We start from the raw sequence: 23,767 nt of genomic DNA on the forward strand, positions 1-23,767 counted from the left end.
TTTACATTGTCATAGCATCACGTGAAAACGGCTGCACCGATTTTATTATTTTTTCTAGTGAGACCTTCTTCATACTTCAAAGAAGGTTTTAATGAAAGCAAAATTACAAGAAGTTGCCTGGGAAACAAGAAAAATCATACTTCTCATAACGATCGTTCGAAGTCCTCGAATAGCTCGAGGAAAATAAAGTTTCCGAAACGGTACGTAATTCCCGAACTTTCCCACCCCGACCTCGACCGCAATTGTCGCGTGGGGTAGGAGAATTTCCGCTGAAAATAATCAACAGAATTCGCTTCATTATATTCAAAACCCGACCCCCGTTCGCCTCAAACGCGGGCGAAATATGCGGAGACAATGTAATAAAACAAAACATTACCATAAATTGGACAAAGTGGCGCGGAAAAAAGCCCGGTCGGAAACAAAGAATTCCGGCGGCGAGAGGGGGTGGTCGGGAAATCGTGCTTCAAATTACGCCCCGGCTGAGGGAGCGACAAAAAAGCCGTCGCCGAGAAGGTCTCGGCGACCGAATTAGTTCCGAGGACGCGGGGAAAACATAAGCGACCCCATCTCGATTTATTTTTGCCCGGTCGCGTGGGACTTAATCTATTTTTATGAGGAAGAAGCCGACGGTTTTTCCGGGTGTCATTTTTCGTCGGCAGGTGCGTTTAACGAAGGGGTTGGGGGCGTTTTATTCGCAGGATGGTCTTTGTGTTTAAGGGGCCGAGCACTAAGCGGCCAGGAGTTTGATGAGGTTGGGGATGGAGTTTCATTTTCCCCCACAGTCTTCTTCTCGTGATGCGTCTATTTCGGGTTGAGCGGAAGCCAAACTGTCGCACTGAGTTAGAAGGAAGTCCGAAATTTATTACTAGAAGAACTACACTTTCAGAATATGTATCACGTTCAGCTGTAGGAGATTTCTGGGAGATATACGTGTGGAACACTGACCTTCGAAAATTCCCAAAAAGATGGCGTAACGTTACCGAGAATAAGGGCCTTAGCAAAGCAACGCAACGCAATAGCGACGCGACAACGATCCGATATCCCCACCGTGTATCCAAAGAGTATCAACTCTTGATACTCTTGATACTCTTGATACTCTTTGATGTATCTTTCGGGTTCATCCCATGTTTTACCACCATGTTGTCCCACCAAAACCACGCAACAGCGACGCTACAGCAACACAATTTGATTGCGTTTAAATCATGTCGCTGTTGCGTAGCTCTGGTGGGACAACGACCTAAATCTACAAAAAGACTCAAAAACAGAACTATCGGTGCCATCGAACAACTTATAATTTCTTAGGGCTACTTGCGACTGTTTGCCCTGCTGTGACTGAAGAGACCCAACCGTGACCTACAGATCCTTCCACACTCCGGGCATGGATAGTCACCAACTAGATCTGGCCGCCGCTGTATTCTTCTCGAGTCTACATTATAACTGTGGACCAAAGACCTCCACTGTGATCTGTCTAACGCTACTTGTTCGCAGTTATGATTGGCATTAACTGAGTTTAGGGATTGATGCAGTATATCCTTGAATCGCTTATACTGGCCTGCTGGTTTCCGAACCCCCTCTGTGAATTCGCCGTACAGAGCTATTTTGGGGAGTCTTGAGTCTTGCATCCTCAGAATATGGACGCTCCAACCGAGTCGGGTCCTCGTTACTTGAGTCTCAATTGATATACAACTCGAGCGCTGCAAGACATCTGTATTTGAAAATTTGTGGAACCATCTGATGAGCAATATTTGTCTTGGATGACGTTGTTGCGTTTGTTCAAGCTGTTTAATGTGTCGCCTGTAGGGCGTCCAGCTTTCGCTTCCGTAAAGAAGCGTTGGGAAGACCACTGCTTTGTAAACAGCTGTCTTGGTCTTCAGATTGAGGTCGTGATTTTGAAACAAGCTGTCTTTTAGCTTCCAGAATGCCCGTGATGCCGAATTGATACGGTTGTGTATTTCCGTGTCTAGGTTAGCCCTAGTATTTATGAAGCTTACCAAGTATTTGAACTGCTCGACCTGTTCCAGAGTTTCATCCTCAAGGCTGATATCTGTTTGAAGGCTTTCTGGCAGATTTACCAGGATTTTGGTTTCGTCAATATTGATTCTAAGGCCTAAAGTTTTGTATATATGTTTATAGGGGTCCAACATCATCTGTAGATCCTCTGAGCTGCTAGCGATAAGTGCGCAGTCGATTCGTTAAGAAATAAACATTCGAAGTGGTTCAGAGGATGGGTAGATTTCATTGAATCTACTTGCTTTCGGAAGGTCAACTTTGGACACGCGTATCTCTCAGAAAAATCTCTCTGAAGCTAAAACTGATACATACTCTGGAAAAGCAACTCTTGTAGTAATAAATGCGGGGTTCAGATTTGAAGTGAACCAAGTCCATACAGCCTAGTTTTGAGATGAATGGCTTAGAAGTTGTTTATCACCCATTAATTCAAAAGTGACTTCTTTAGATTCTGAAAGGTTAGAATGTAAGCATATGCTTACATAAGAATAATAATAAATAAAGAAGTCACTTTTGTATTAATGGGTGATAAACAACTTCTAAGCCATTCATCTCAAAACTAGGCTGTATGGACTTGGTTCACTTCAAATCTGAACCCCGCATTTATTACTACAAGAGTTGCTTTTCCAGAGTATGTATCAGTTTTAGCTTCAGAGAGATTTTTCTGAGAGATACGCGTGTCCAAAGTTGACCTTCCGAAAGCAAGTAGATTCAATGAAATCTACCCATCCTCTGAACCACTTCGAATGTTTATTTCTTAACGAATCGTCCTTAAAATTACTCGTTTTTGGGTTTCAATCAAGGACCAAGGACCTCCTTCAAACCACCAGCTCATCCAGTCGTCCTACCCGATCCTACACTCCGGAAGTTTCCAGCTAAGCACGACATTCGGGAGCGGCGACTATTGACTGATCCCGGAGGAATGTCGGGGGGGCAGTTAGACCACCCCCTTCCCCGTGCCCGTAACCGCAACATCAACCCGACCGGCGGGGCGGCTGCGGTCTAGTTGTAAACTTGTGTAGCGCCGCGGTCTGGTGGCGGCTCTGGAGAGAAACACGACACCGACGACATCGCCGCCTCCGCTTTCGGCTGATATCGTCGTAGACAAATCTCGCCGCTCCCAGCAGAAGGAGCTGTTAATAATCGAGAGCGTAAACATCCTGAGGTCTATATTTCTCCCGTTGCGGGAAGCTAAGGGTCCGCATGGACGTGTGGGATCCCTATCATCGTTTATTTATGATGAAGGGATGAGGAGAACTTGCTGACGAATGTCTTGAGCGTTAACTTCATTTCTACATACCTCAGTATTGAAAAAACGGATTTTTGTTGAAGAAACAGGGATGTTTGTCATTCCCAGACTCTTCGGAATACTCTTGTCCAACTATTTCGTCCCAGGCAGTGAATTTGCGCTGCTGTTGAAGAAAGATTAAGAAAGGTCAAGTCCCTTATTGCCTTCTCATCTATCTTTCATAGTGTATGAACCCATGGGTAGAAGGGGCATCATTTGCCGTCTATCCATCAAGCCATATCTCATATGGTATTCTCCATACCTGTCTCGATGATTGCTGACATGTGTATGCCTGTAAGAGGTGTTAGATTCAGATTCAGATTTGATGGAGGCCTGTTTAACCTCAGAGCAAAACCCCGTACAAAGTTTATCACGGAACTTCAATATGCAGACGACTGTGCACTTATCGCTAGCAGCTCAGAGGATCTACAGATAATGTTGGACACCTATAAACATATATACGAAGCTTTAGGCCTTAGACTCAATATTGAAAAAACCAGAATCCTGGTAAGTCCGCCAGAAAGCCTTCAACCAGATATCAGCCTGGAGGATGAAACTCTAGAACAGGTCGAGCAGTTCAAACACTTGGGAAGCTTCATAACTACTAGGGCTAACCTGGACACGAAAATAAACAATCATCAGCATCACAGGCATTCTGGAAGCTAAAGGACAGAGTGTTTCGAAATCAAGACCTCAATCTGAAAACCAGGACAGCTGTTAACAAAGCAGTGGTGCTCCCAACGCTTTTTTATACGGATGTGAAAGCTGGACGCCCTACAGGCTACATATTAAACAGCTTGAACAAACGCAAAAACGTCATCTAAGGCAGATAATGCACATCAGATGGTTCCACAAAGTTTCAAATGCAGAAGTATTGCAACGCGCGAGTTGTACAACAATTGAGACTCATAACGAGGGCCTGACTTAGATGGAGTAGCCACATTCTGAGGATACAAGACACAAGACTCCCCAAAATAGCTCTGTATGGCTAATTCACAGAGGGAGCTCGGAAACCTGGTGGCCAGTATAAGCGGTTTAAGGATATTACTGCATCAATCCCTGAAATCAGTCGATGCCAATCATAACTGGGAACAACTAGCGTTAGACAGGTCACAGTGGAGGTCTTTGGTCCACAGTTATAATGTAGACTCGAGAAGAATACAGCGGCGGCCAGATCTGTTTGGTGACGATCCATGCCCGGAGTGTGGAAGGATCTGTAGGTCACGGTTGGGTCTCTTCAGTCACAGTTGTAGATTTATTCTCGGTAACGGGATACAGCAATGAAATGAAATCTCAATGGTCTGGTGACAAAGATTCCCTAACGGTTTTTTTGGTCTACCTCTCATAGTTTGTGAATCCATGGCAGAAAGGGAAAACCCAAACATCCTTAATAGACCTCTGCTCATTTGAAAGATATCCTTTGTCCTCTATTGCCCACAGCGCTTGTGGAAACAAACTCAGGTGACAGGGTTACCAAAATGGTGCCTTCTCCTGTGTTTTTCATGGTGTGCGAACTCACTGGTTATAGTGCAATGCACAAACACGATCAAACTTCAACAACCTGCAACATTGTTTCGATTGATGTTGCAGGTACGGTTCGCCAGTGAGTACCTGCCTTTACGTCACGAACATTACTCCAACTTCCAAGAACGAAAGAATTCCCACGGAGCGTCTCGTAGATAAATAAATCCCGTACATGCTTCGTGTTCACCATCAGCTGTAACGATTTTCGTAAAGCAAATATTTATACGTTGCAACTCAATATTTTCACCAATAAATTCCGCGCCAACAGAATAGATGAAAAGCTCCCATGAATTATTCAAACGCAATATATGAATGTTTAGCAGTTTCAAACGTCTCATTGGCTCGTAAATCGTCGGCGTAAACATACATTCCAAATGGATGTGGTCAAATGATTTCCGATTCTGTTTTCGCGATTTTATCGCACGGAAAATTTCAGCTCAATTCGAGGGTGACATGCACTTCATCTTCGTATTCCAGAATTGTAGTGGGGGAGAATCCATAAATTGAAGATAGAAACTAGGTTGAATTGGATTTGTATTAATTTTCACTTAGTCTCGATACCCTAGTACCTGCCAGAAATGAAAATTATGACTTTCGTGGCCAAAATTGTCACAAACATAACTTCTTGAGTCTTCTTGTGTGCTTTCGTTCGTTGTGGTATGTTTATTGCAGTATAATGAAGAATTTACGCAACTTATTTTTCGGACCTTTGAAATCTTGTAACTCATGTGACTTAAGCTCTGCTAAAAGTTGAATTTTTCGCTTACCCAGAGGTCTTGATGACAGACCTCTTCTGTCATCCTTCACCATTAGGAGACCTGAGTTTCATAGTCCAAAATTTATCGGCGTCAACAAAAATCTTCAAATACAAACTTCTGGAAGATTAAACTGGTGATGAAGGACCAAGAGCTATCAGAAGACAACAACAACAGCATTCTTTGCAGCTTGTGAACGTCAGAGCGAAATGATTGATTGAGGGTCCACACTGAAGGGTGATTTAGTCTGTAGAAGTCAAAACATAGAAGAGTAGTAGCGAATATAGGTTTTTTTAACATGACAGACTAGAAGTTAACGAGCGTCTAGCCAATAGTTATGGTGATATTCTATTCTTGCAGCAATTTTTAGGTAATTGAGTAATTGTCCACCAGGTACATAATTCTTCCTCCAGGCACTTCAGAAGCGGACGTGGTAGTGCGGACCAACCCTAACGCTAATATCCACTCAGACTCCCTCGACCTAGTTGTAAACTCCCGTTGACAGATCTGGCTTGTTGCCTTCAGATTGGTTTGTTTTAGCATACAGATATATGTAATATGTATAAGTCGAGACGCGTACGGAATAGCTGGGGTTCGAGCCGACCGAACGTAATGTAATATTATTATCTCCTGAATGGTTGTTTCCAACAAGCGGTAACGGAAGCTGGAATAGATCGTTGATGTAGATTGGGGATGTGACGTATGGAACAGCGCGGTTGGAGGTATGTTTTTTTTGTTGTTGAAATGTCCTTCAGTTATAATTGAAATCAAGAATGATTATCTTCTTTTTGAAGAGTTGAATACTGTACTACGAAAAAGAGTGAAAGATGTTCTTCTGTTGAATGGAAGTTCTCAGAAACTTCAGTGAGAGGGTATGATGGTTTCACAATGCTAGTGTTGCCATTTGATAATTAGGTGAGAGTTTTCAGGAGTACCATCCTATGCTCATCCAGAATGAATACTGCTACTCTGCTACGTGTTCTGAACGTGAATCTCCATTTGGTTACAGGACATACAACGTCCGTGGCTTGGTGGTTACAGCGTCGGCTTTGTATTACGCAACCGCAAGGTACTGAGTTCGAATCCGAGCTAGAGAAGAAATTTTCTAGTCGATACGAGTATGGGCCACCATTCACCGTGCCTAAGGTGGTGTAAGGACACAGTTACTAAACCTACACTGAATACAATTGGTTCTCCGAACTCGTACAAGCTCACAGAACTTCTGAGGGGTACTTTGGTTCCTACGGAATATATATGGAAAGAAGAGGGAAAAAATGCTGAACCAGCGAAGGGGACTTCATGGTTTGCTGCTAGATCTGAACCCCCCTGTGGACCTGTAAAAAGAACATTAAGGGAGCCATCTTCCAGTGAGAGTTGAGCAATGAAAGAATTCTTCAGGGAAATACACCTCAACTATAGTTGTGGGTCAATTGATAAGGCACTATGGGTACTAAGACATAATTTCTGACTTAGCTAAGGAGAATCAGATGTTTCAGTCAGTTGAGTTCAGCATCCATTCATTGCAACTCTTGGATTCGAACTATAGTAGACCAGGTACGACTGATGGACTGTCCAACACTACCACCAATACCAAGACTCCTGTGGAGAAACCAAATTTAGGTACCCTGGTCAGCCCTTAAAACACACATTTGGGCTATCCAGTTCTCAGTCTTAATGATGCGAAAGTCATGGCTCTTTTCATGTCTCCCAACCTATTCCTTCGATTATTGGGTATCAGTGCATTGAAGAGTAATCTTCGTATAAATCCAAAGCTTGGTATCCCCAATTACCCTCGAAATCGCCATGCAGTCATTTCGTCCCCCCGAATCGATAACAAGAATTACGTCGGACCAATAACGAAGCAATTAAATATTCGTCTCCATTAACATTGCGATTACGCGCCAACGCGGGTTAATTAAATGTGTGACTCCGCTGGCAGGGGAAGCGAGAACCAGGATGCCGCTTTAATTACATTTAGTATGCTTGCGGGCGCGGCTGCACAAGACGTCTCTCCGAACCCTCCGACACAATCTCCCTTTTCTCGCCTTCACCTCAATTCGCCAAAACATCCCCTCTCGATGCGCTCCTCTCTTTGTCTCTTTCCGCCTTCTCAGTTTCCGACCCGAGGCAGGACCGCACTCGGCAGCTTTTCGACGTGCTCGATGCGGTTCTTGCGGCTGCCGCATGCAGGTCGTGCTACGGCAGAGTACTACCAAGGAGTTTCAACAAATGTGGGAAATAAGAAGACAGAGAATGGTTGTTACCATAGCATTGAGCTCATGTCGCTCTCAAGATGGTAAAGGATGTTGAGGCATCACTTTTCCATTGAGGGAACTGCGCAAGAACCAGCTTCTGCTTTGAGGAACTCTCGAGTCTTGTGGTCTTGATAAACCAGGCTTCTGGTGCCTGAAGATCCTATTTGGTTCACCGATGGTTCTGGAATGTCTACAGGGACTGGTGACTGGTGTGGTCTTTTCCCCTAGGGAAGTACTGCTCGGTGCAGGCTGAACTGTAACCTGTTCTTTCATGCGCTCTGGAAAATATCCGTAGAGGTTACTCCGTCAATAAACAGTCAGAGAACCCTGACATCCCTTCCTGAAGAGAAGTTTGAGTACCTAGAGAATGCGGTAAAGTTCTGAGTGAGTTGAGCTGAGGTAACGTTTTGAGTTTTTGGTGTTTGGTAAAGGAAGAGGTTCCTGGAAACGAGAAGCCAGCATACAAGCGAAAAGCACTCTCATCCCTGCTGTCGTACATCTGTCGTGAACTTCCACATTGAGAGATTGTACTCTAAGCATGAGATCAAGAAACTTTTGTCCCTTGGGAGGAAACAGCCAAGTCTGATGACTGGTGCATTCATTGTGCACCAGTTCAATAAACATTTGAAGAAAATGGGACTTGTTGTTTCTCGTGCCTCTGGTGCAGGAGACTTTTTAAACATATTCTGTTCACCAAATGTGGGAAATAAGAAGACAGAGAATGGTTGTCACCATAGCATTGAGCTCATGTCGCTCTCAAGATGGTAAAGGATGTTGAGGCATCACTTTTCTATTGAGGGAACTGCGCAAGAACCAGCTTCTGCTTTGAGGAACTCTCGAGTCTTGTGGTCTTGATAAACCAGGCTTCTGGTGCCTGAAGATCCTATTTGGTTCACCGATGGTTCTGTAATGTCTACAGGGACTGGTGACTGGTGTGGTCTTTTCCCCTAGAGAAGTACTGCTCCATGGTGCTGGCTGAACTGTAAGCTGTTCTTTCATGCGCTCTGGACAATATCCGTAGAGGTTACTCCGTCAATAAACAGTCAGAGAACCCTGACATCCCTTCCTGAAGAGAAGTTTGAGTACCTAGAGAATGCAGTCAAGTTCTGAGTGAGTTGAGCTGAGGTAACGTTTTGAGTTTTTGGTGTTTGGTAAATGAAGAGGTTCCTGGAAACGAGAAGCCAGCATACAAGCGAAAAGCACTCTCATCCCTTCTGTCGTACATCTGTCGTGAACTTCCACATTGAGAGATTGTACTCTAAGCCTGAGATCAAGAAACTTTTATCCCTTGGGAGGAAACATCCAAGTCAGATGACTGATGCATTGATTGTGCACCTGTTCAATAAACATTTGAAGATAATGGGACTTGTTGTTCCTTGTGCCTCTGGTGCAGGAGACTTTTTAAACATATTCTGTTCACCAAATGTGGGAAATGAGAAGACAGAGAATGGTTGTCACCATAGCATTGAGCTCATGTCGCTCTCAAGATGGTAAAGGATGTTGAGGCATCACTTTTCCATTGAGGGAACTGCGCAAGAACCAGCTTCTGCGTTGAGGAACTCTCGAGTCTTGTAGTCTTGATAAACCAGGCTTCTGGTGCCTGAAGATCCTATTTGGTTCACCGATGGTTCTGTAATGTTTACAGGGACTGGTGACTGGTGTGGTCTTTTCCCCTAGAGAAGTACTGCTCCATGGTGCAGGCTGAACTGTAAGCTGTTCTTTCATGCGCTCTGGACAATATCCGTAGAGGTTACTCCGTCAATAAACAGTCAGAGAACCCTGACATCCCTTCCTGAAGAGAAGTTTAAGTACCTAGAGAATGCAGTAAAGTTCTGAGTGAGTTGAGCTGAAGTAACGTTTTGAGTTTTTGGTGTTTGGTAAAGGAAGAGGTTCCTGGAAACAAGAAGCCAGCATACAAGCGAAAAGCACTCTCATCCCTTCTGTCGTGAACTTCCACATTGCGAGATTGTACTCTAAGCCTGAGATCAAGAAACTTTTGTCCCTTGGGAGGAAACAGCCAAGTCTGATGACTGGTGCATTCATTGTGCACCAGTTCAATAAGCATTTGAAGAAAATGGGACTTGTTGTTCCTCGTGCCTCTGGTGCAGGAGACTTTTTGAACATATTCTGTTCACCTCAAAGTGTTAAAGAAAACATAGCTAGGAAACACAACACCTACTTTTATTATAGTGTTCTCTGTAGACTTGTGGAATTTTTGTCGGTGTGTCTCAGGGTTTGAGTCTCTACAACTGCAAGTGGATGAACAATGGGCCACAAGGCCTCAGTTAAGTCCGGAGAACCACCCTGGCCTTTACGTAGAATGTGAAGGAACTCATAGATCTTGTCATAGATATGCTAGATCTGAGACATGAAACGCGACATTCTCAAGTGGCGATCGAGCTAACGACTAAATAGTTTTCCCTGCAAGGTCATGGACTAGTCAGACCACCAATCCAATAAGCCTTCACCATCTGGCGATGCTCCATGAAGGAAACGTTGAAAAAATATTCCACGACTATCTTCTGGAAAGTCTTGGCCTAATAAATTCTGAACAAGGTGATTGCCATCTTCCAGGAAATTGGAATAGAATTTAGCCTCAGCAGAAGCTCAAGCTTGATGCTGTTATCAAGGACTAAGTCCCTCGAAGGAGTGCAATCTATTGCTGGAGGTTTATTGTTAGACCGTTTAATCATACTGCTGTCGAATTTTTGACGCTTTCAGTTCGCCCCTGTCACCATACAAGCGGCACATCGCCCACCCTGTGGTAGACATATCCAAATACAAATATTCCCCGAATGGAACTGAATTTTTATCGGAAATCCGGAGAGTGGTTCGTATAAATATTCAATTTCCATCCATTGAAATTCCCCTCTTACAACTGACGACGGATTCAAAATCACATCAGGACGCGCTCTCGTTCCATCCCCCTTCCTCCCCCAACCCCCCGCGACAGTCAATGGTCCAATCGACGACCTGAAAATTCCGAATACACCCTCGCGTTTCCTTCTAACGGATGAAATATTACTCTTTTCCAATTAGTATGGAATTTGGGGAGATCAATTGGACACTCGATCGGAAATTTTTACGTCGCATTTTTCGTCTGAAGTCTGGAGTGGCCGCTCGACTTGCAACGGATGAAAATAACAAAGCCACTCGTCCGCTCGGTACGGAATATTGAACGTTTTATGCGGTCGTTTCGAGCGGTGCATACCGATGGTTTTGGCTGCAGTTGCAGATTATAATAATCGATGTTTTCTGATGGAAACGTACACTCATCGACAGAAAGAGCCCATCTACTATTGATCGGTTTATTTGAGAAACATTCGGTACATATTCATAACAGAATGAGAAAGATTTGAGTTGTATCAGATTTATGCGACTGTAGAACTCTCAATAACACGACGAATAAACTTCATTGCGTTGGACAACTAAATGGAGAACGTTCCACCGAAGAAGATTAGATGCTGACCATGGTTTCGGTACAACTTGACCTCGTCAGAGCATCACAACTCCTTCTCCGATGGAAAAACGAGTGCAATTGATCGCTAGCAGCCCAGAGGATCTACAGATAATGTTGGACAACATATATACGAAGCTTTAGGCCTTAAACTCAATATTGATAAAACCAAAATCCTGGTAAGTCCGCCAGAAAGCTTTCAAACAGATATCAGCCTGGAGGATGAAATTCTAGAACAGGCCGAGCAGTTCAAATACTTGGGAAGCTTCATGAGTACTAGGGCTACCCTGGACACGGGCATTCTGGAAGCTAAAGGACAGAGTGTTTCAAAATCACGACCCTAATCTGAAGACCAAGACAGCTGTTTACCAAGCAGTTGTCCTCCCAACGCTTCTTTACGGAAGCGAAAGCTGGACTACCTACAAGCGACATATTAAACAGCTTGAACAGACGCAACAACGTCATCTAAGACAAATAATGCTCATCAGATGGTTCCACAGATTTTCAAATGCAGAAGTCTTGCAGCGCTCGAGTTGTATAACATTTGAGACTCAGGTAACGAGGGCACGACTCAGTTGGAGCGTCCATATTCTGAGGATGCAAGACTCAAGACTCCCCAAAATAGCTCTGTACGGCGAATTCACAGAGGGAGCTCGGAAACCAGCAGGCCAGTATAAGCGGTTCAAGGATATACTGCATCAATCCCTAAACTCAGTTAATGCCAATCATAACTGGGAACAACTAGTGTTAGCCAGATCACAGTGAAGGTCTTTAGTCCACAGTTATAATAGAGTCTTGAGAAGAATACAGCGGCGGCCAGATCTAGTTGGTGACTATACATGCCCGGAGTGTGGAAGGATCTGTAGGTCACGGTTGGGTCTCTTCAGTCACGGGAGTGCACACAGTCGCAAGTAGCCCTAAGAAATTATAAGTTTGATCGCACCAACAGTTTTGTTTTTGAGTCTTTTTGGAGATTTATTCTCGGTGACGAGATTCAGCAATGATGAATGAATGGAATTGATGGACCCTAATTAAATACTGGTAGTAGCTTCTGAGTATTATCGAGTGGTACTCGAGCGCCATCCAGATTGAAACGAGATCCAGTTCAATCCCTCACAGATTGAAACCCAGACGAAGGCAATGGCATATTAACGAAACCATGGTCAGCATTTGCTCTTTTTCGGTGGAACGTTCTCCATTTAGTTGTCCCGACGATGGCAAATTGGCTGGTTCAATACAGATAATTATTGTATTCATTGCCTCCCTGTTGAGGCGTTATCTTCTTTCATTATAAATAACTATTTAACAAGAATACGGAGTGAGATGAGATGCGCCGACAGCAAATTAGCCCCAGACTCCGTCGCGACAAACTTCCTAATCGAATCTAGCCGGTCAGAGCCAATCGTCGACAGCCAGTCAAGTCTGAAAAAAAAAGGCGACAACGTCTCATGTCTCTCGCGGCATCGGCAAATCTCACTCCCAGAAACTAGCAGCCCCTAAATGACTAACGAATTTCAAAGTTTATAATCTAATGCGTTCGCGCGGGGAATTACCGAGTTAACCTCGGAATAAGAAGGGAGGCAACGCGATTTAAAGTTGCGACAGTCGGTAGTGAGTTAACCAAATTAAATTTGGAGAAACCTCTCCTTGGCGAACACGGCCATAATTCAGACTTAATTAAATTAAGAATGCCGTCCCAGGGAGACTGCGGCCCCCGTAGTAATTTTTGGCGCGAGGCAGTGGCGTCCAGGAGGAGTTTACGGGAAATGCGGACAAAAAACGTAGAGTTTGCTTTTGAAACTTTCGTTTCCTCTTCGCGATTTCACTAATGAATTCAATTGAATTATGGAATTTGTAAGGTGTATCTTATGGATTTGAATATACTGCAAGCTTATGGGATTTTAGAATTCTGCTTGAACTGATAAGCAGCTGTCCACAACGTACTGAACAGGGTGGGCAAAATTCGATGAGCTGGAATGGCAGCTCTGTAACCGTGAGAGCTAGAGAAAAATGGATAGCACGTTTTCGACCTCTATTTTCAAAAGATGGATAATGAACAAAACTGCATCCATCTATCTTCTTTTGTTTTGAAGTTATAAGTGAAAACTCGGCTTTTTGAGTTGATGCCTCTACTTCGTGAAATTTCATTGATATCGAAAAAAAAGTAACATTCTATAGATACTTTTTTATGTAGAATGCAATAGCATTCAATACCATCGAATTTTGCCCACCCTGTACTGTAATGTAGATATTGTATTCTCATCCTGATAAGCAAATACAAGGTGAGTCTTTGACAAATATTTTAACAGTAGATTCTTGAGGTCAAAAGAAACACTTTTTCCTTTACCATTTTTTCCGAATCGGCTCGGCTTGAAAGATACAGGCTGTTGAAAAATCATAAAAAAATGTATTTTTAGTTTTATCTCACAAACGGTTTCATCGAATTAAATGAATTTCGAAATATAGTTTTTCATTTATTCGATTAATCTTTTTTGATTATGACCATATCGTGCCATAAAAATACCAAAAATTCAAAACCCAACACTTGAAACTTAGTTGAACGCTATCTAATGAATATTTGAACGTTCGGTAAAATAAAAGTATTCCTCATATTTTCTCGTGTAATGCGCCGTTTTCGAGTAATTTGGTTTTAAAAAAATAAAAATTATCTGTGAAATTTGAAAAATTGAGTACTTTGGCTGAATACAACCCTGTTCAAAAAATTCCACAGATGTGTTATGCCACAGATTTAGCTAGTTATTCTGAAGATAATTTTGTTCTTCCAGGGGTGGCATAGCTCATTTTGAAAACTCAAAATGGCTGTATATTTTTAACAGGGCCGAATTGGAAAAAATGGTATAGGAAAAAAGTGTTTCTTTTGACCTTAGGAATCTACTGTTAAAATATTAAAATATTTGTACGAGTTAAAGGCTCACCCCGTATATTCCTAGAAACTCTTCGTATTTTCTTTGTCACCCAATAAATCAGTTTCACAGCCTCATTTCGTTCAACTCGAGATGAGCATCAAGAACATGGTGAATGAGAATCATCCCCTAAACTCTCACTCCCTCATGGTAACGAGCAGCTGTTAGGCTGATACGCCCCTGCTTCCTTCGCCCCGCTCGTCGTTTTGTACGTTCCAGATGGTTTTACGAGGGCGTTGTTTTGAAAGATCCGCGGCATAATTGTACCTCGAGGGTGTCGTGTCCCCCCCATCTTCTCCGTTGGAGTTGTTCTCACCACCCTCCTCCCTCCCGTACACTAATTGTGTAATTTATTGGAGCGAGGCCACTTAATGGGGATGACAACGGGGCTAGATTCATTCGAGCTGTTTTTGGATGTCTTGTGCCGAAAACTTGAGGGAAATGGAATTTCGTCTTCTGGATTTACCATGTTAATTTCCTTGTCATGTCTCCCCTTCTACAAATCAACCCTGAGACTTCAATGTACATTTCTTCGGAATACAGTCTACTCTGAAGAACTGTGCGATTAATTTTTTTACAGTCTTCAGAAACACCCATTTTTTTTTCTATATTACCATGCAGAGTTTGCCGTCAAGATTACAAAGAAACTATGTATTCACAGTAACAAGAATTCATAGCTCTATCCACCCTCAGCCCAGAGTATGGCCTCCACTGCCTGGATTTTGTGAGGTATAGAAACAACCACATGATACCCTGTAAATGGTCATCATCATTGCTCTATCCCGTGACCGAGAATAAATCTACAAAAATACTCAAAAACAGAACTATCAGTGCGATCAAACTCATAATTTCTTAGGGCTATTTGCGACTGTGTTCCTTACTGTGACTGAAGAGATCCAACCGTGACCTACAGATCCTTCCACACTCCGGGCATGGATAGTCACCAAGCAGATCTGGCCGCCGCTGTATTCTTCTCAAGTCTTCATTATATCTGTGGACCAAAAACCTCCACTGTGATTTGTCTAACGCTAGTTGTTCCTAGTTATGATTGGCATTAACTGGTTGTAGAGATTGATGCAGTATATCCTTAAACCGCTTATACTGGCCTCCTGGTTTCCGAGCTCCCTCTGTAAATTGGCCATACAGAGCTCTTTTGGGGAGTCTTGTGTCTTGCATCTTCAGAATGTGGCCGCTCCATCTGAGCCCGGCCCTCGTTACTTGAGTCTCAATTGTTATACAACTCGCGCACTGCAAGACTTCTGCATCTGAATCTTGGTGGAACCATCTGTAACCTTAATTACTGATAATTTAACCACAGCTAGTTTTTGTAGTGGAGACGGGGTGGATTCAAAAACAAACCTTTCTTTGAGATGTATTAACATGAAATAAATGGGCGCCAACGTATTTGAAATAACTTGGGTGTATAACGGTTGAACAAAATACGTAAATTCCAACCTTAGAAATTGGTTGTTGACTGTTGAGTGAGGTTGAAAATGTCTGAATTTCTCCCGGATCGTGATCACGAACGGTTCACAAGTAATTTACAAGATTTAAGTGTACATAAAAACTATGGGGAAAGCAAAATGATGTGACGTCTGTTGAAAAAAACTTGCGGTTGTCTCCAAGGTTCTCCAAACCAAATCCTCTAGGGTTTCAGGCCGATCAACACAAAATGGCGTCGGTGTCCGGCGAATAATGGCCTCCTCCAAATCGTCCCTTTCCACGATCAAGGAAAATGCAAAGTAGATAGCCCAAGAAAACCCTAAAAAACCCAAATAACAATTGGAATACCTATTTTTCATCAATTTTATTGAAGACAATTCGGTTTATTCTCACCTCTGTAAGAGGGTTCTATCTCCCAAGTCCACGTGAAACCGGAATTCTGAATTTGATATATCCCCAAATTGGGCTCGGATGATCTATCTCTTCCAAAAAATACCATAAACCAGATCTCCTATCCGGAAATTTCGAATAATCCCCTTGCAGGTACCCAGAATTTCAAATTCCAGTCTTCTTCCGAAAAATTCCGTCAAAATCCAGCACCTGATTTCACACCTCTCAAATCTCTTTCTCGAATCTTCGTCCTTTTTCTGTTTTTCTTCCTCAACCTCACTTTCCACTATCCCCAATTATGCCAACATTAGATCCCGATACAAAAATTAACATTGTTCTCGAAATATGAAGAATATTTTCCACATCTGTGACCGCCGAAAACACGTTACATTGTTGGCTACCTTGATACCGTCGATACACAGTTGAAGACAACAAAAATAAACAAACAATATAACCTCATTCCCAATTAATTATTAGTTAAAATAAAACCGTTACATTTCCCCCCTCTGCTTCAATATGATTAACCGCTCACGGTTAATCAGGTATCTGGTAACTCTTCAAGTCCTTCGAATGCCACACTCCTTGACTTTCGCCTGCATCATTCTTCAACACATAAGTCCATGGTGAAATTTTCTGAGATATCGTGTAGGGGCCAATATATTTCGGGGCTAGCTTTTTATTAAAATATTTAGTGGCGTCCGATAAAGCGTAATTTCTTCTCCAAACCTTATCGCCAACAGAATACTCCTCGTCTCTCCTTCTCAAATTATAACGAAGTGCACTCTTCTGCCCAGCGACCTCTAACCTCTTCTTAACGTCGGCAAATAGTTGCTTAAAAGCTTCATTTCTGGGAACTCCCGCTGAAGATTCATCTTCCCCCTCCTGAGTTAACAAATTCTTCTCATAATCATTTCCGGACAACGACATGTTTCTCCCAAAATTAACAAAATACGGTGACAACTTAGTGGTCTCCTGGCGGGCCGTCCTTAGGGCACAGGCAATTTTGTGAATCTCTGAATCCCATTTCCTATGGTTATCCTTAACATACATCGCTAACATGGTCTTGATCGTTTGGTTCTGTCTTTCTGTCGGGTTTGCTCGTGGATGATAGTTAGCATTATATTTAATTTTACATTGATAGCGATCTACAAATTTTCGGAAATCTGAGCTTCTGTACTGAGGACCATTATCACACAACAATAATCTCGGTACTCCAAAAATCAAAAAGACTTCTTCCTCTATTCTCCTTATAATGACTGCAGAAGTGGCTTTTCGCAACGCAAAAATCAATGAAAACTTGCTCAGATAATCGGATACCACAAGAATGTAAGTGTTTCCTTTCGTTGACCTCGGTAGTGGACCCATCAAATCAGTCGATATAACTTCCCATGGTCTTGATGGTTTGGAGTGAGATACTATCTGATCCCGAACGCCCTTAGGGTCATGTTTATACGCAGCACATACTGTACATTTTCTCACATAATTAGCTACATCTTGACGCATTTTCGGCCAGTAATATTTTTCCGTTAGTCGGGAATACGTTTTATATACCCCCATGTGTCCAGCTAACGGAGAGTCATGGGCTGACCTAATGAGTTCTGATCTTCGTTCCTTCGGAATGACTAATTTCCAGAAATCTTCCTTTACTAGCAGATCAGGATAGTCTTGTTTCACATATTTATATAATCTGCCATCCTGTATGCGCCAGCTAAGAAACTTCAGCGGTACTCTCTCCACTTTCATCACCATCCTGTTATACCATTCGTCTTCCACCTTATGTTCAGAGCCTCCTCCAGTCTTTACTTCATCCAACACAGGCATGGTCCTAGACAGCATGTCTGGAAGAGCCATTTCACGTCCACTTCGATGCTGAACTTTGAAATCGTACATCTGCAGTTTAATGGACCAACGACCCAAACGACCAGTTGGATCTTTCAAATTCAGTAGCCATTTCAAACAATGATGGTCAGTTACCACTGTAAAGGGAACACCTTCGATATAAGGTCGAAGCTTCTGTATGGCCCATACCACAGCAAGCATTTCTCTTTCCGATGTCGTGTATAACCTTTCTTGTTTGGATAGTGATCGACTTAGATAACAAATAACCTTGTCTCCCTGGTCATGAGGTTGATATAGTACAGCTCCAATCCCATATCCAGAAGCATCCGTGGCGATTAAGAACTCTTTAGTGTAATCAGGACAGCTCAAAATCGGCGCTCTTACCAGCAGTTCTTTTACCTTTTTAAAAGCGATGTCACACTCCGAATTCCATTCAAACTTCTTATTTTTCTTTGTCAATGCTGTAATTGGAGTCATTATAGTAGAGAAGTCCTGGATGAATCGACGATACCACGAGAAGCTGCCAACGATTCTTCTGACTTCTTTCACCGATGTTGGAGGTTTCAACTCTAGCATAACCCTCACCTTATCAGGGTCTACTCTCAGTCCTTGTTGGTCGATCACATATCCCAAATACTTCATTTCCGGACGACAGAATTGGCACTTGTCCCAACTGATAGTCACGCCTGCGCTCTTGAGCCTTCTAAGGACTTCCTCTAAAACTCTAAGGTGTTCCTCAAACGTTTGAGTCACAATCACGATATCGTCCAAATAAACAAACACAAAGGGTGCCAAATCTGCCAGGACCGTATCGATGAATCTCTGCCATGTCGCTGCAGCGTTGTGCAGACCAAACGGCATTCTCTTAAACTGAAATAGTCCCTTGTGGCAAATAAATGCAGTAAGGGGCTTCGACGATTTTTCCATAGGAATCTGCCAATACGCACTCTTCACATCAACAGTGGATAAATACTTCGCATCTCTGAGTTTGTCCAGTGTTTCTGAAACCAGAGGAAGAGGATAGCTGTCGCGTTCGGTTTTACTATTCAAAATCCTAAAGTCGACACAGAATCGGTATTTATCGGTGTTCTTCTTCTTGACCAGGACAACTGGGGAAGCCCAGGGGCTATTTGACGGCTCAATCACATCTTGCTCCAACATTACATTAACTTCGTCTTCAATCACCTTCTGTAGTACAGGAGAAACTCGATAACTTCTTTGTCTTATAGGTTGTGATGTGGTCTCAATTTTATGCTCAACCATGTTCGTACAACCTATCCCATCTCCCATAGTTTGTCGATGCTCGTGTACCAGCTCTTCTAGTCGTTTCCTCTGCTCGTCATTCAAACTGTCATGCAAATTATTCAGTTCCATGCTACATAAATCATTAGGGTTTTCTGCAAAATGCCATTCATTATGTTTCAAATCAGGGATGATACCCATAACAACCCAGAAATCATATCCCAAGATCAACGTATGAGGAATATCGGGCACAACAAGCATTTCAACAATCTTTACTCTGTCTCTCAGTTTAACTGGTACCTCAACAGTTCCTATGCTCTTTGCTCTCTGACCATTTGCCACTCTGCAATCCGTTGTGAATTCTGTATTAAGCTTTAACTGTAACTTTTTTAAAATCTCCCAACCTTTTCTTCCAACAAAAGTCCTTGATGCACCTGAGTCTAGTAGTCCCAACATTTCATAACCCAGTATATCCACCTTCAAATATGGCCTCTCATCCCCAACGGCGTGGTCCAAGATAAAGTCTAAAACAGGTTTGTAGCCGGACGAAATATTTGATCCCTCTCTAGTCCGACTTTCTAGAAGGGTCGTCGTCCGTTTCCCGAGGAACAGGTAGGACAATTCCGTTTAGTGACACCAACCTTCTTACATCCATAACAGTAAATCTTTCTCTTTTCAGCGCATCCAATAGCCTTATGTCCCGCCTTATTGCAGTTGAAACAAATAATCTCCTTCTGCCTCACTGAATCAGTAGTTCCACCTATCTCAGTGCTTGCTCCTGAAATATCCATTTCTGAAAGCTGTTCCTCTAATTTAACATAGGCAAGGTCTGGCTCTAAAGAACAATTTCTTCGGGATGACGGACCAGGATCAGCAGGGGACATTCTATATTCTATCCGTTTACACAACATTTTCAACTGAGCAATGTTATCAATTTCGAGAGCTCCCAATTGATTCCTGTAAAATGGAGAGATATTTCTCATCAGAATTGCTAGTTTAGCCTCTTCGGAAATTGGACAATGTAATCTTTGAAAATATCTTGACATTATAGCCATGTAGGTCCCTATCGATTCGTCCGGGCCCTGTGTTCTTCGTTTTATTTCCTCCAAGAGATGCTCGGAATAGAAGGGTGGTTGATACTCCTCCTTAAATTTATTTACTAACTCGTCCCAAGTCTGGACCTCTGCTCGACAATCCTGATAAAACTCGTATGCTCTCCCCTCGAAAAGATCAATTCCAGATTCCAACAATATCTCCTTTGTGACGTTTCTTGCTCGCCTCAGCTCTTCCACTCGTTCAAAAAATGCTGTAACTGACATTTTCTTCTTATCTCCAGCAAATTTGATTCCCCATTTGTGAGGTAGTATGGGCTTTATGTTACTAGGTCCAACTGTATTGGAGGTATTTGGTGTACTTGTGCCAATCGGCATCTGAGCAGCAGCACCAGCAAAAGGATCAGGCAAGGCCGCAGCCTGTATACTTCCTTGAAGAACGCATAAATTTGGGGGAATAGGTTCGATTTTTCCTTCAGCCTGGGTAGCCTTCGTGTTCAACTTGTTAATCATAGATAAAGTTTGGGCCACCAAAAGCCCTCGTTGCTTGAATTCATCAGCCTTGGAGCAGGCCATGTTATCTAGACGTCCTAAAACATGATTAAGTTTCGTCTGTAATTTCACGAATGTAGAGCTCTTCGAATTGTCTGAGAAATCCTCTATCACTTGGACGAGATCATCCAATTTCTGTGCAACTGCAACCATATCCTCCTGTACTGTGAAAGGGTAAGGGGGATAATGTAAACTTTCTCCAGACTTTTCCATTTGGCGTGCTAGGGCTAGGTGACTTCTCATTTCTTCTACGGTTCCAGGTGCAATTCCTCTCCATGCTAGTTCATAAGTCAATTCTTCCTTATCAAGGCGATTTATTTCAATTTTTCGCGACATATTTGGTATCTTATCACAACAGTGTTCGAGAACAATCAGCTTCAACAATACTCAGAAAATACTCCAAAAAAAGATTACAGAATCAATGGATCGGATGAAAACCCCTTCGACAAATGTAGGCCCCACGTTGGGCGCCAAAAATGTAACCTTAATTACTGATAATTTAACCACAGCTAGTTTTTGTAGTGGAGACGGGGTGGATTCAAAAACAAACCTTTCTTTGAGATGTATTAACATGAAATAAATGGGCGCCAACGTATTTGAAATAACTTGGGTGTATAACGGTTGAACAAAATACGTAAATTCCAACCTTAGAAATTGGTTGTTGACTGTTGAGTGAGGTTGAAAATGTCTGAATTTCTCCCGGATCGTGATCACGAACGGTTCACAAGTAATTTACAAGATTTAAGTGTACATAAAAACTATGGGGAAAGCAAAATGATGTGACGTCTGTTGAAAAAAACTTGCGGTTGTCTCCAAGGTTCTCCAAACCAAATCCTCTAGGGTTTCAGGCCGATCAACACAAAATGGCGTCGGTGTCCGGCGAATAATGGCCTCCTCCAAATCGTCCCTTTCCACGATCAAGGAAAATGCAAAGTAGATAGCCCAAGAAAACCCTAAAAAACCCAAATAACAATTGGAATACCTATTTTTCATCAATTTTATTGAAGACAATTCGGTTTATTCTCACCTCTGTAAGAGGGTTCTATCTCCCAAGTCCACGTGAAACCGGAATTCTGAATTTGATATATCCCCAAATTGGGCTCGGATGATCTATCTCTTCCAAAAAATACCATAAACCAGATCTCCTATCCGGAAATTTCGAATAATCCCCTTGCAGGTACCCAGAATTTCAAATTCCAGTCTTCTTCCGAAAAATTCCGTCAAAATCCAGCACCTGATTTCACACCTCTCAAATCTCTTTCTCGAATCTTCGTCCTTTTTCTGTTTTTCTTCCTCAACCTCACTTTCCACTATCCCCAATTATGCCAACATTAGATCCCGATACAAAAATTAACATTGTTCTCGAAATATGAAGAATATTTTCCACATCTGTGACCGCCGAAAACACGTTACATTGTTGGCTACCTTGATACCGTCGATACACAGTTGAAGACAACAAAAATAAACAAACAATATAACCTCATTCCCAATTAATTATTAGTTAAAATAAAACCGTTACACATCTGATGTGCATTATTTGTCTTAGATAAACTTGTTGTGTTTGTTCAAGCTGTTTAATATGTCGCCTATAGGGCGTCCAGCTTTCGCTTCCGTGAAGATGCGTTGGGAGGACCACTGCTTTGTAAACAGCTGTCTTGGTCTTCAGATTGAGGTCGTGATTTTGAAACACTCTGTCCTTCAGCTTCCAGAATGCCCGTGATGCCGAATTGATATGGTTGTGTATTTCCGTGTCTAGGTTAGCCCTAGTATTTATGAAGCTTCCCAAGTATTTGAACTGCTCGGCCTGTTCTAGACCTTCATCCTCAAGGCTTATATCTGTTTAAAGGTTTTCTGGCGGACCTACCAGGATTTTGGTTTTGTCAATATTGAGTCTTAAGGCCTAAAGCTTCGTATATATGTTTATAGGTGTCCAACATTATTTGTAGATCCTCTGAGCTGCTAGCGATAAGTGCGCAGTCGTCTGCATATTGAAGTTCCGTGATAAACTTTGTACTGGTTTTTGCTCTGAGGCGCTTCAGATTAAATTGGTACCTATGGTTAGAGGGGGATATTCCTTCAACACTTGACCTGACAGAATTAAGATTTTCTCCACTGAAAGTGGATCATTATGAAGCCAAAAAATTGGCTTTGGAAGGCTTTGAAACCCTCCCTGACTGTCCTTAGTCTCCAAATATCGCTTACGTTCCACAGTTCTGTTTTTTCCACTCCATCAGCTCCACGAGGAAAATCGGCGCATGCTCGGCGTTTCATTATCACATCATTTCTCGCCAACTCGTCCCCCATCTCCCCCCCTCCCCAATTATCATAATAATGAGACAGCGGCGGGGCCGTCTTCAAATAACGTCGCTATCTAAAGGCAAGCGCACATACAACGGCATCGGACGGACGGCATGGATCGGAATAAATTACTTTCAATGGAACTGAATGGAGCAACGCACATATGTGCGGACGGCAGGCATCGCATCGCATCGCATCCGACGGAATTGAGGAACGAGAATTAAATTCCGACCGATGCGTGCTGTGCCGGCCGATCCCGACATATGTGCGATACCAATCGGAGATTGCCGCGGCATCTGCGTCATTTTACAAGTCTCTACATGCAGCGGCTTGTACGGGTAGTCATACGAAATACGAATTCACGGCAAAAGCATGAGTTTTCAGGAGAACTTAATACTGCGCGTACAAAATTATAATGAATTGTACAGGGTGGGCAAATTTCGATGTTTTAGCACTACAGAAAGCTGCTAAAACATCGAAATTACCCGTTTAAAAGTAAACCAGAGGAAATAGACAAAATCTGATACCCCATTCTCGTTCTCTTTTTCCGAGAAACTTACAATAGTAGTAGTGATTTTTGGCCACTTTCTTTTGTTTTCGAGTTATAAGCAAAAATTGGAAAAATGGCGATATCGAAATAAATTTATATCTCCGCTTATACTGATGATAGAGCTCTGAAATCGAAACATTATACAGGCACTTTTTTACGTAGAATCCAGTGGCGTGCTCGCCTTTTTAGCA

The 23,767-nt window shown here is 42.6% G+C and overlaps 1 protein-coding gene across 3 annotated transcripts in view; it reads left to right on the forward strand.

The window, feature by feature from the left end:
* LOC123315813 (transducin-like enhancer protein 3-B) overlaps nucleotides 1–23,767 on the forward strand; it is a 149,826-nt gene that overhangs the window by 106,729 nt on the left and 19,330 nt on the right. The gene's annotated exons all lie outside the window — the stretch shown is intronic.

This window comes from Coccinella septempunctata, chromosome 6 (assembly GCF_907165205.1).
Source record: "Coccinella septempunctata chromosome 6, icCocSept1.1, whole genome shotgun sequence".
Lineage (NCBI taxonomy): Eukaryota > Metazoa > Arthropoda > Insecta > Coleoptera > Coccinellidae > Coccinella > Coccinella septempunctata.